Raw genomic sequence first — 14,448 nt, forward strand, 5'->3', positions numbered from 1 at the left:
TTAAAAAGAAAAAAAAAAGGAAACTCACCCGTAAACCTACAAATGGAAGACCCTGGAGAAGCAATGAAAAACCCTTAGCTGAAAAGGGGATCTCTTTCAAAACCAATTTATCAATAAGAATGAGCGGAAACCCTAACGATGGTTATTACCTCTACTGAACTACCATAATCTCCATTGTTGGATCAATCAAGGGACAAATGTACCATGGAGATAGAATGAGTGCAGAGATTTTTACAAGATCTGGATTTCATTCTAAAAAGGTGCGCAAATGGCGGTGTTTTCCCTGCTTCCCGTGGGTCGTTACCCTAACCATGCCTCAACAATCCTGAGTCATCATCTTGCAGCAAAGAAGGGATTCCCTCACTCCCATCCGCGGCCCTCCTCATCCTGCAGCAAAAAAAAGGTATTCCCTCCCTACCCTCCGCGGCCCTCCTCATCCTCCTGCGGCAAAGAAAAACACGACGGATGAGGCTGGTAGGTAAAATAATTAATTAAATTTTTAATTAACCAATTGTATTTTAAAAGTTTTTTAATATTTTTTAATTAAATTGGACGGCATACCATTGTTGAATCGTCTAACAATGCATCTGACGGTTAAGATTAGGACAGAAAGGCAATTAGGGGAGTTGATTTCAGAGGGAAACGCCTTACGGCGTAATAAAATATACTATGGTCATCCATACTATGGCCCCTTCACTTTTCTTTTTTTATGTTTTATTTTTATAATATGAATGTATGTACAATACAATTTACAATATGTACAACGCCTAATGTTCACTACTTGTTTCACGAATTTGATAGGGCGGCTATTACATTCATTTGGAATTTCACTGAAACAATAAACTTTGTTGGATATAAACTTATACTCATAAATATGTGAAGTTTTATGTATTTAAAAGAATTTGAATAGTGTGCTCAAAACGAATACCCAATTCTTAACAATGGCATGTGTGTTATAGGTTTAGTAATCATGTTTTGGAGATACTATTACCAAATTTTAGTTTTGTCATTTTAATTCTCGATTAACTCATATTTCATATATTTATGTTGTTAGGGTCTTATAAATTATAAGATTTTAAGGGGATTGAGTATTTTGTATTTGTGATTGCATATTGTACATAATTTCAATATTCAAATGATTTCTAAAAATATATGAAAAAATAGAAAATGAAAAGATGGTATGTTAGAAAAAAATAAGAATCTCACAAAAGATAAAATAGAAAATAATATGGAAAGCACTACAAGCCTAAATGCCACTACTGATAAATTAGTTCTTTTAGTTTATTATCAAATAAGGTTGTATGCAAATTGTTTTTGAGTGCCACAATGACTAAAGTTCTGTTCAAATCATACAGTTTAATCATGATTGAACACATTTAAATTTCTATTCAATAGGTTAGTGTATGAATATTTACCACATAGTTTAATCTTGGTGAATCAATATCTAGGTAGAAATAAAATTGATTCAACAGTTTAATTTGAATCAATGGTGAAATAAGTGATAGGATAAGATAGATTTTCCTAAAAGAAAAAATGATTTGGGTTTGCTAGTTTAAATGTACCTTACAAAGCAAGAAGAGAAAAAGTTAGCTTAGAAAAAGAATTGAAATGAAAGGGTAGGTAGAAGCACTATGGTGACTAGAGGAACAACATGAAGATTTTATCATAAGTCAAATGTTAAATATTATTTTCTTGTGCAGAAGAAAAGGAAAAGGAATTAAAGTTTGACTCTAAAGTTCGGTATATCGGATGATATTTGATATATTATTCCCTATTCCTAAGTTTCACCAACCTAAAATAATTCCTCTGCTATCTATTTCGTCCACTCCCCTACCCCACCATATGCTCAAAATCATTCCCCCACTATAAATTAAATTCATTTTCCTACCCCACCATCCTCCCATCACATCACGATAAAGTGCAGCCACCTCTCACATCATTCGAGCCGACCTTTTTACATCTGACGGCCTATATGACGTTTTGGCCCCCCCTCAATATCTAAACTTTACCGTCAGCGGGAGGGGGTGGACTCTGATATGGGTGGTATTCAAACCCGCACCCACTGCAATGTGTCACCATCCCATGTTTTCACACCCGCCCTTGGCTGAAACCATTAACCACCTTGCCCCCCTCCGAAAAATGGTTTCTCCACCATGTGATATCACTGCCTTATCCGTTACACTCCTGCCAATCTCCTGCCGCCACCTCATCTACTCGTTGCTCCTGCCAATCACATCGGCTACCTCCGAATCAATCCGTTAAGTAATTTAATTACTTAATTGTTAATGCAACGGACCCACGCCACCATCAACGCAAAATCCAGAAGATCATAAAGTCCCTCCTTTCACCCATTCACAGATTATTGATTCTATACACTTCCATTGTCATTGTTCTATTACAGGTTTGCCATTTCGAATTGCAACAGTTTCACCCACCCGGGCATAACACTAGTTAACCATTATGCCGATCACTGCCTCTATCCTCTTGTCTATGCAAATCCACTTTCTCTGCACACTCTGAACCTGCATAACCACCATTCCATCAATATTCTTAGCCTTATCTAATCATTTCTCCTAAGGTTAAGGGACAGCAAGAACCCGTGAGTCCTCTGATCCACTCTCCATTGATTTTCACCATATACCTTTGGCGAACACGGACCACAAAATTCATGAAACCTTGTGTGAATTTGATTTGTTTGAAATGTATTGCTGGCTAGAAGACAAGTTCATTGATAAGTTAGATGATATTGGACTGTGGGAATCCAATTTACCCCATTACATCTTTCCCCGCACCCACAGTACCAATGAATTTGTTATAAAATTTCATGCTTGCTATCTACCTAACCAAAGAGTTATTATTGCCCCAATAGTAGAAATTCTATTTACCATAATTGCCTAATCAATAGATCAAATGATGCAAACTCCTGTTGCAGAGAATGTCACTCCTTTCTCTCATGAAGCCCTTACTAAATTGTACCAGAAATTGGATTTTGCAAAAAGAGCCAAAACCCTTGAGATTTTCTTGATTGAAGATACCCCTTTACCAAAGAAAAATCCTACCTATCCATCCTCCATTTTCCCTAAGAGAGTCAAGCAGATCATCATTGTCACTTCCTACCTCCTTGGTTATTACTCAGATCAGTGGGTAGATGAGGCTATTATATGTTTCCTTTATATTTTCTCTGCAAATTCCAACCCTTCCATCTTGTTCAATTTCAGCCAATTCCTTGCAGATTCCATCCATGAACAGTTTGTCAAATTCCAAACTGAGGAAGTATTCAAATATGCTTATGTGTTAGTATACATGTTTTTGTATTTTCAGGGAGACAACCTCAAGCTTGCATTACAAAAGCTGGATGAAGAGGGAAATCAACAATCAGTTGTCTCCTGGACTACGCTGGTAATGAATGATCCAGGTGGATATTGGTGGCCACCCGCCAATTCCACTTGGATCCCCAGCATTTTTTCTTTCAGTTTTTCTGTTTCCTTAATTGTAGCACAGTTTACTATTTTTAGCAGTTTTTCGGGACCTGAACTTCCGGAGTCGTTTTGAGGCCCTAAACGACATTTTTCAAGAAATCTGGGAGCAACATAGGTCCATTTCAAACGGATATCGTATGCCAAAGTTACGACCCCGGGAAGTTGATATACCAATTTACCCAAACAGGGCCCATAGTTTGGTGCTTCATCTCCTAAGGTTAGGTTTTTGGATATTTAGGGTTTTCCATTATTTCTCAACAATAAATAGGCCTTTGAGCCTCATTGTAAGAGAGTTAATAGGCATGTAGCTGCCACATCTCTTCTCAGGGATAACCTACCATCGCCCCAGCTAGTTTATTTCCATTTCTATTACTAGGCATATTTAAGTATTTTACATTAATGAAATGAAGTATTATTTCTACTACATCTCTGTATTTATGGTTATATTTGTAATTTGTTGTGTTCTTGTTTAAATCTGGATCAATGAAGGAGAAAAAAGAGTATTCATACAAACAATTCATATAAATGTTTGTACATCCAGCACTAAGTCTCCTAAGCAGCACTCTAGAGCTAAGAATCAGTGAAGAAATTAGGAAAATCTTGTAGTTATCAGACCAAGTCCAGACATGAGATTGGTATCTTTACCGGAATTACACAGAGCTTAGGATATTTGGATATGAACTTGCACCTTACAAACTGCCAAAATTCCTCCCAATGAGGATTTTTTCCCTAGAATACATCAAGCAAATGCTCAATGTTGATGAGATTCATTTTGTATCTACCAAGAAGAAATCTCAATTCAAAATCAAAACTCAAATAGGACCTTTCATTTGCAACAGTAGGGCAGCAGGGGAAGAAGCAGACAAATTGCTGAAAGAGATGCAATTCAGCCTTAGTTTCACATGGTCATATGATCCATTAGGGCTCATCTCCAAGTTAAGGGTAGAGAACAAATCTACTCCTTATTTTCATACATCCAGACCCGAGATTGAGAAACACAAGAACCAACTAGAGTGGATTGAAAACACTCTCCAAGAGGCAAAGGAGCAGTTGGTTTCAACTTCAGCAGTACATACTCCTGCCACATAGGAGAAAACATGAAAGAGGAACAGAGAAGAAAAGTCAGCTTCAGTGACTTAAATTCCTGGTGAAGACTTCAAAATCATGTACAGGAAGAGGACCAAGCTCAACTCCAAATTAATGCTAAGCAAGGATTCATATCAAGAGGAGATTATCACCACTAAAGAGACACATGTTTCCTCACTAGTAGGTGATCAGACTACCCTTTCTCCTACCACTTCAACAGCTTCACAGGATCAGTAGCAGGCTATGCAGACCAGCACATCTACCACAGGGGAGAAAGAGAAGAATGTATTCAATATATTCAAAGAGATTAAAGTGAGAAGTGAGGCCTTGAAGATCAACACATATAATCAGTTCTGGAAGCAGACTTCTAGTTCTCAAAGCAAACTACTATCAGTCTTTGATTCAGAGAAAGGAAAAATGAAAATGACCTTCCTCCAAGAAGAGATCCCACAGCCCAAGGCAACATCAGATTACAAGAAAACTTAATTTGAATTTGATGTAAAAGATATACATCCCATTGACCAAATGGATATGCACAAACAAATTGGTCAAATGATTTCATCTACTCTCACTAACACTGCTTTGAATTTGTCTAAATTGCAAGTCACTTTAGCTAACGTTCAGTCACAATTGAAGATGGAGAAAGTCTCTTCACTAGCTAAAGACACAAGGATCAAATATTTGGAGGACTTGGTAATCAGATATGATCCTTCCAATATCAATGTTGCAGAAGAGCTTGTAAGAAAGAAGAACACTGACATAGCAGCATTGAGAAAGCAGTTGAAATTACCAGCCACAGAAGATCCTCTGGCCAAAGACATTGAAGAAACAGAGTCACAGAAGGCAGACATGATGAAGCTCATCATGGAACAGAATGTACAATTGAAACAAATGGAAACAGAGATGGAAAAAATCATCAAAGAAAAGGAGCAAGCTTCCAAAATGTCTATTGTCCCTTTGCAAGCAGTGCCTCTTACAGCAATTCCTACAGCCACATCTTCTACAACAAACACAGGGACTACTACAAATCAGTTGGCAAGTGAAGTGGAGAATATGTCTCTCCAAACAGAAGAAATTAAAAGATTTCAAGCTCAAGTCAATCTTCTACAAGACCAGAAGGCAAAGACTGAAAATTTCCATGCAACAGAGCTACAGAGAGCTCAAAACCAGGTAGAAGTATGGTGGAAAACCGCAACTGATTCCTCCATTGGTCACACACTGGCAAGTCAAGGAAATTATATGGAATAATATCATTGAAGCCATGGATGAAAGCTGGCCATGTATTCAAATTATATTTGAACAAAAAGAAATGATTGAGAAAGCCAATCAGGCCATTTCCACCATCAATAATGAGTTGGGAGATATGCCTGCCATAGCAAACAACATCATCAAGTTTCTCAATTCCAAAAACCAATATGAGCTGGATGATTTGGGAGTAGAGGATGGGACAGAGACAATCTTGGAAGTGAAGAAAGTTCTCACAAAGAAGAATTTGATTGTGCAGCTTACAGAAAAATGCCACAGTTTGGAAGTTGCAATCAATAGGTTTTTCACCATAATAGAAGCATTAACAAAGAGGGGCCTACCTTCTTTATTTGTAATTAATGACAAACTAATGACCATGGAAGATTATAAGAAGAAGCTTACAAACATTGCAAAGGATACTGCTAAGTCTTACCACATTAGAGATGTTATGACAGGGAGAGCTTTTTTCGAATCTATCAGTAATATTATGTTCATTCAGCATGAGATAAAGCATATTTTTGTGGTAAGGCCTACATTTGCTAAATATACCGAGGTAGATGAGATCTACTGCAAGGAAACAAAAATCATTGTCCCATATGAAGAGCGGTGAGATAAACTATGTGAATTTCAAGATTAAAAAAAATATCAGCCACATCCAACGCAACACCCAAATCCTGGCAACTCAACAACTGTTATCCGCAACAATAGTGCCAAACGTCCAGATCACTTCACCAAATTCACCTCTTTTGGTTATATTAGTCAATTCAATTATTTTGTAATCAATAATAGATTACCATGTCAATGCAGCATTGATTGTAATCTTTTTGGAAATTTTGTTTAAATACTTCATTCATTCAAAGTATTGAGGGTCGGTTTCTTATCATTGTAATTATTTTTATCAAGCACTGTACTTTTTCCATGCTGCTGGAGCATCATTAATACAAAGACTTTTCACAAGATTCTTGTGTTTCAATTTACTCGTGATGTTTTTCCTATTGTAATTGTTATTTTCATTGTTATTATCTTCCTGTTAATCATCTTAAATCTAATTGTAAAACAGGAAATGTGAAAAATAAGATTTTTTAATTGAACACCTTATTTGGACTGTTTTACAATCTGTATGTTTTTCTTCTAAAGTATAATTGAAAAATTCTTAAATGCTTTTCAACCATTACTAAAACACACATTTTCTACATTTCATAATTCGCTTTCAAAGATCCAGTTAATGTAACTAGCTTGCCCTGTGATTACTCTTTTAAAATATTTGATGCAGCATCCAGTATTATTTCACTCCATAGCCCAATGGAAAGAAATTAATTTGATCAGATCAACCAACCAAACCAATCAAACAAATTTAAACAAACAACCAATCATAATCATAACTAGCCTAAAATCAATTAAAAAACAAAGTTAATTTATAAAGAGAGATCCCTCTCTCAAGCTGGCAGGGCTACATCCCAGCTTCAAAAGTGGTTTTGATGTTTTCCAATGTATTTACTCCCTCAACCTCAAAAATATAGAATGATAACATAGTGGTGACCATACTGGGGAAGAATACATTTTAATCCAAAACATTATTATTCCTTGGTTTAAAACTAGTATTTCAGTAAGAAATTGTTGTATCATTATGAAATACATGATCTGAGGTTGTTATTTTGTAAATATCTATTATATCATTGATTCTGATTTTGATTTTTGTGTGATCATTTTTCATAACCCTGGCTCCCAAAAGAATTTATACTAGATCTCACCCTAATCCTAATCCTACTAAAATTGTAGATAACCCTCAGAAACTGGTGAGAAAGAGAAGCTTTACCGAGAGTCAAGGTAGTAATAGTCCTTTGTCTAGATTCAATTCTCCTCTGGAAAATACTCCTTTGTCAAGGTCTAACTCTCTCCCAGAGAAATTTGAAACTTTACAAAACATAGAATTTGATTTGTTTTTCCATCAAAGTTTGTTTAGATCAAAGTATGAGGCTTTTGTAGATCAAACTGTCATAGATAAAGTCATACTACAACCATATGTACCCCAAACCCAAGTCCTTGAAACAGATCCTGATTTTGAATCTTTACAGCAATTCGACAAATTACAAGCTCTAGTTTCAGCGTTAGACCAAGCTATCGAAGAAGCTTTCATTCAACAATCTGTTGAATTCTCTGCTTTGACTGTTGCAGCAGCCTCTTTGTCTATTCAATCTTCCCAATATATACATCTACATCCCCCCAGTCCTACTCATTCCATAGTTTCAAATTCCCTACCTCTGATTTCTCAGACTACTGTCCCTACTATCCCTGTAGGTATTAAAACTGCACCTCCATTAGGTCCATCCTCAAGTCAATCTACCAGGACAGTTATGGTAGGAAGGTATGCACCTTTGGTGTTACCAGGCCAACTAAATGTTATGCCTATAGATTATCCATCCAAAATTGTGACCTTTGATAATACTCGTGCTAATACTACCCAACAGCATGTGGATAGGATGAATGATGTTTTTTATCTCCAAGAAGCGGATGAATCTGATGTTAAAATGAGATTGTTTGCCCAAAGCTTAGGAGGTGATGTCAAGAAATGGTTTATGGGTTTACCAGCAGGAAGTATAGCCAACCTTGGTGCTTTCCATCAAACTTTCTTAGCTAGATGGGAGATAAAAAAGAACCCACTTCAACTCCTAAATGAATATAAAAGGTTAAAGAGAAAACCCAATGAAACCATGGAATAATATTGTGAATGATTCAATATTGTTTACAATGCCATTCCATAAGACATCAATCCCTCCCCTAGCCTAGCTTTGATTGATTTTCAAGATGGTTTCAATGTAGACATGGAATATCAACTTAGAGAGAGAAACCCGACAACTTTGGAAGAAATGCAAGCAAATGCAATTAAAGTTGAAGCTAACATCCTGGCCAAAAAAGCCAAACAGGAGTTTGAACGCATAGTAACCATAAAAGAAGAACTTTCTACTTTTGTTGTTGACCATAAGATTGATAACTTAGTTAGAGTAGTTAATCAAATGATGCAAAGGGTGAACACTAATGACCAAACTCAATTAAGAGAAAACCAAAATGTCCCTCAAACTAGAAACCAAAACTTTAAAGGAAATGTTCCCCAAATTAAGCAAAGAGAACAAAAGGGACTAGACCAGCAGGTCTGGCCTCCTTTTTAAGAAAATTACATAGATGATGAGGGAAACATTGTGGAAGATTTGGATGATAATCAAATAAATTTTTTAGGGATAAGTGATGAGGAAACAGATTTCCTCACTCAAGAGGAGCAAGAGCTTTTTCTTATAGCCCAGACTGAAATGGATTCTGAAGAGTCGGATGAATACAAACTAGGATCTGAAAATGCCATAATGGAAATCCATAGACAGTATAATCTTAGGAGTAAGAAAAATCAAGATACTGTAAAAAAAAAAGAATGTTTAAAATCCTGTCAACAAGGTCTCTAATTCTGATTCCAAGAAAATAGCAGAAAATCTTCCTAAGAAAACCAATGAAAATCTTGGAAAAAGGCCAGCAGAAGCTGCATGAAAAATACCATTGATACTCTTTCTAGAACTATTCAAAGTGATCCCCCTTCTACCAGTCAACAAACAGAACTGGCCACAAAAGTAGTTGCTAATAAGTCTACTTTTCCAAATCTGCTTAAGAATCAAACATCATTCAGTATAGAAAATGAACTTGCCAAGCTGAAAATTTCTATCCCCTTAACTGAATTAATGAACAAAAATACATACAATACTCAGGTCATGAAAGCATTAAACATTGGAGAGAAAATTGATGATGTAAATTTGAATGATGACCAGCCTGAAATCTTATTTGGGCCAGAAGTAGAAGGAAAACCCCAAGAAGGAAGAGTCCCTCCATTTTATGTCAGTTTGAATATTCATGATAAAATTCTCCACAATGCTATGCTAGATTCAGGTGCATCCCATAATTTAACGCCCAAAGCAGTCATGGAAAAATCAGGACTTGACATTACTAAACAATACAAATATTTGTATTCCTTTGATTCAAGGAAAGTTAGATGCCTAGGTCTTATCAAAGACCTATGCATTATTTTAGCCCAAATCCCTGCTAAAAGTCTAGTGATGGATATAGTGGTTGCACACATTCCCCTTAAGTATGGCATGTTGTTGTCACACTCATGGGGAGAAAAATTACAAGGAACCCTACAAATGGACATGACTTATGCCACTATACCAGTGTTTGGTCAACAGAGAAGACTGTAGAGGGAAACTTTAATGAAGTATATGGTCAGTCGTCAAGAGAAACCGCATAACTATCATCTTTACTATGTTCATCTTGACATGGACTCTTTCATTCTTTATAATGATGGGGACATTGATGCACAGGTTAGTAAAGAAGAAAATGACATTGATGAAAAACATGAAAATCAAACACAAAAGGTGCAACAAACAACTGAAACTAAACCTTTTTGGAACATGAACTTTGATGGCTCTTGTAGCAAAGCAGGTTCAGGGGTAGGTGTTTGGGTGTCCAATTTAGGGAACAATCATGCAGAGGGTCATTCCTATAAACTCAACTTTCATTGCACCAATAATGTAGCAGAATATGAGGCCCTTTTTTTAGAATTGCAATTATTGAAAAGGCTAGGTGCTAAAAGAACTACAATTCAAGGGGATTCTGAATTAATTCTTAAATAGATCAAAGGAGAATATGCTGCAAAACATCCTAGGTTGAGATCCAACAGAAATGTTGTGCTTGACTTTCTAGGAACTTTTGTAGAATATGATCTTGCTAACATTCCCAGAAATTATAATGTCCTGGCTAATGGTTTAGCTTTTTCAACTAGCACATGTAAAATGCCTCACCCCAACAGACAATATACAGTGGAAGTTAAACACCCTCTAGTTGTACCCGATAACATGAGATACTGGCAGATATTTGGAAGGACAAGCAGATTGAAAACTTTTTGCAATCTAAGGATGAGTATGAAGAAGGTATGATAGATTTAGAATGTGAAGTAGAAAATCATATTGTTGAATATGTTAGTGTAGATAAACAGTTTTATGGTTCTAATCTAAATATTTCAGTCAATAAAGATGTACATAAATTAGAACTGCATGAAATAGATCTAGAAAAGGAATAATTTGAAGTACTTCAGCTTAAGGATAATGTTCTGCTTAGGGGTCTAGCTCTGTTAGAAGAAATTTTTTATTTTAATGATGTAGCAAAGAAGCCAAAAATGGAACCCATAGGGGAAGACATAGAAGAATGCAATATAGGTAGTGCCTGAATCCCAAAATGATAAAACTCTCAAAATCACTTCCTATTGTCACAAAACAATGATACATAGCTCTTTTCAAAGAATTCATAGATGTCTTTGCCTAGAGTTATGAGGATCTAAAAGCATACGACACGAGCATCATACAACATAAAATCCCAATCAAGGAAGATCAAAAACCATTCAAACAAAAACTTCGTAAGATAAATCATGTCCTGATGCCTTTGGTTGAGAAAGAAGTGAAAAGGATGTATGATGCTAAAATTATACTTCCTCTTAGATACTCCAAATGGGTGTCTAATATTGTTCCTACTAGAAAGAAAACTAGAGAAATCAGATTGTGTATTGCTTTCAGAAATATTAATAAGGTATCCCTTAAAGACAACTACCCATTACCTAAAATGGATCATATATTGCAAAAGGTAGTAGGCTCTTGTAGGATTTCCTTATTAGATGGTTTCTCAGGTTATAACCAAGTATTAGTGCATCCTGATGATCAGGATAAAACTGCCTTCACTACTCCATGGGGAACTTTCATGTATGTGAAAATGTCTTTTGGGTTAATGAATGTTGGAGCCACTTTCCAAAGTGCAATGGATATTGCCTTTGTTGATGAAATTGGCCATTTTATTGTGATTTATCTATATGACACTATTGTCTATTCTAAAACTGATGAGGAACATTTAGAACATCTAAGAAGAGTGTTTGAAAAATGTAGAAGGTTTTGCATCGCACTAAATCCTAAGAAAACATTGTTTGGCCTTGAGGAAGGAAAACTTCTTGGACACATTATTTCCAAAGATGGAATTAGGATTGATCCCAATGGAATTGAGGCAATATTGAAAATTAATCATCCAAGAAATATCAAAGAGCTTCAATCTTTTATTGGAAAAATAAATTTCCTAAGGAGATTCATTCCTAACCTAGCAGAACTTCTTAGAAACATAACAAACATGCTTAAAAAGGATTTTGAAATCAAGTGGAGTATTGAGGCTAAACAATCCTTTGACTTAGTTAAACAAGCATTGACCAAAGCACCAGTGTTGATCAGCCCATATTTTACAAAAGATTTCATAATCTTCTCTTTTGCTTCTGAACACACTATTGCAACAGTCTTACTGTAGAAAAACAGTGAAGGTTTTGAGCAGTCTATTGCATTATTTATTAAAGCTTTAAGAGATGCATCTTTGAAATACAACATAATGAAAAAGCAGGCATTTGCATTGGTTAAAGCAATAAAAGATTTTAGAGTATATATTTTTCATTCCCATACTATTGCTTATGTACCTAATGTAGTGGTTAAGGACATTTTGACACAGAATGGACCTGATGGAAAACGAGGCAAATGGATTTTTGTCATTCTGGAGTATGACTTAGAAATCAAGCCCACCAAGTTAATCAAAGGTCAGGGACTAGCCAAATTGATGGCTGAGTCAAATTTCCATGCTTTGGACATTAACTTGATTGATTCATTAGATAATCAAGAGGAACAGTCGACTCCACAAATTGATGGGGCATTTCTGAACTCACCCCGATACGCAGACTTTCTTTATGTTCTATTTAATTTAAATGCTCCTCCTGGTTTGACAAAAACAAAGGCAAGATTTCTGAAGTTAAAAGCAGATAAATTTTGCATTATAGATAATGTCTTATATTGGAAAGATGTTGGGGGTATTTTACTTAAATGATTGTTAAAGGATGATGCAGAAAAAGTTATGTGGAATTCCATGAAGGATATTGCGGTGGACATCTTTATTGGAAAACCACTGCCAATAAAATCCTTAGAGTTGGTTTCTACTGGCCTACTCTTTTCCTTGACATTCACAAACAAGTCACCTCATGCCATAAATGCCAGATTTTTTAGGGAAAGCGAAAATTGTTTCCCCTGCCATTAAAGCCTATCTCTGTTGAAAGCCCCTTCCAGCAATGGGGATTGGATTTCATTGGTGAAATTCATCCCTCTTCCTCTGCCCAACATAAGTGGATTCTTACAGCCACTGACTACTTTACCAAATGGATAGAGGCCACCCCTTCCAGAGTTGCCACTGATGTTGTCATTATTAAATTCCTTGAGACTAATATCCTCTCTAGATTTGGTTGTCCTAGAAAACTCATCACTGATAATGTTGTAGCCTTTAAATCTAAAAAGATGGTTGAATTCTGCCATAAATACCACATTACTTTGGGACATTCAATAGCTTATTACCCTCAGGGTAATGGGTTGGCTGAATCCTCAAATAAAAGTTTGGTAAATATCATCAAAAATTTGTTAGAAGACAACAAAAAGTCTTGGCATAACAAGTTGGTCAATGCACTTTGGGCTGATAGACTTACTACTAAAAAGCCAATTCGCATTTCACCATACCAATTGGTCTATGGAATGGATGCAGTTTTTCCATCATCTTTAGGAGTTCCAGTTATGAAGATCATTCAAGAAGTGAAAGCTGAACCTAATGATGTACAGAGATGGATCAATCAAACTATTCGGCTACAACAATCAAGGGAGGAAGTATACAACAAGACCCAAGTTTTTCAGGAAAACATTAAAAATATCTTTGACAAAAGAACAAAAGCTGATGATTTTAACATTGGGGACCAAGTTTTGAGATGGGATTCTAGGATAGAGGACAAAGGCAAACATGGAAAGTTTGAAAATCTTTGCAAGGGGCCATATATTGTTCATGCTTTCAAGGGAAATAATGCATTCTTCCTTAAAGAGCTGGATGGAGCAGAGATACCTGGAGGTCCTGTCAGAGGCAGGATGTTGAAGCACTAATTTTCTTAGCTTAGATATTTTTCTTACATCACTGTAAATATCATAGTCTTTATGGTTTTAATTGGGTAACTTGTTAACAAAGGTTGAAGCCCACAATGAAGGCCCTATGCCAGGATTGATGAGCTACCATAAATATCTTAAAACAACGAAAGAAATCAGATGAAGACATTACGGACATGGAGTACTCAAGGCTACTAATCATAGGTTTTTGACACTTCACTTGAAGAAGTGTCATCCCCAGCTGGAGCCACTGTTAGGGTCCTATAAATTATAGGATCTCAAGGTGATTGAGTATTTTGTATTTGTGATTGCATATTGTACATAATTTCAATATTCAAATGATTTCCAAAAATATATGAAAAAATAGAAAATGAAAAGAGGGTATGTTAAAAAAAAAAAAGGAAATAAGAACCCCATAAAAGAAAAAATAGAAAATAATACGGAAAGTGATGAAATTCTAAATGCCACTATTGATAAGTTATTTCTTTTAGTTTATTATCAAATAAGGTTGTGTGCAAATTGTTTTTGAGTGCCACAATAACTAAAGCTTCATTAAAATCATACAGTTTAATCATGATTGAACACATTTAAATTTGTATTCAATAGGTTAG

Source organism: Pinus tabuliformis, chromosome 3_2, assembly GCF_031772625.1.
Source record: "Pinus tabuliformis cultivar Carrire ecotype Pingquan chromosome 3_2, CPIR1, whole genome shotgun sequence".
NCBI classification, from domain to species: Eukaryota; Viridiplantae; Streptophyta; class Pinopsida; order Pinales; family Pinaceae; genus Pinus; species Pinus tabuliformis.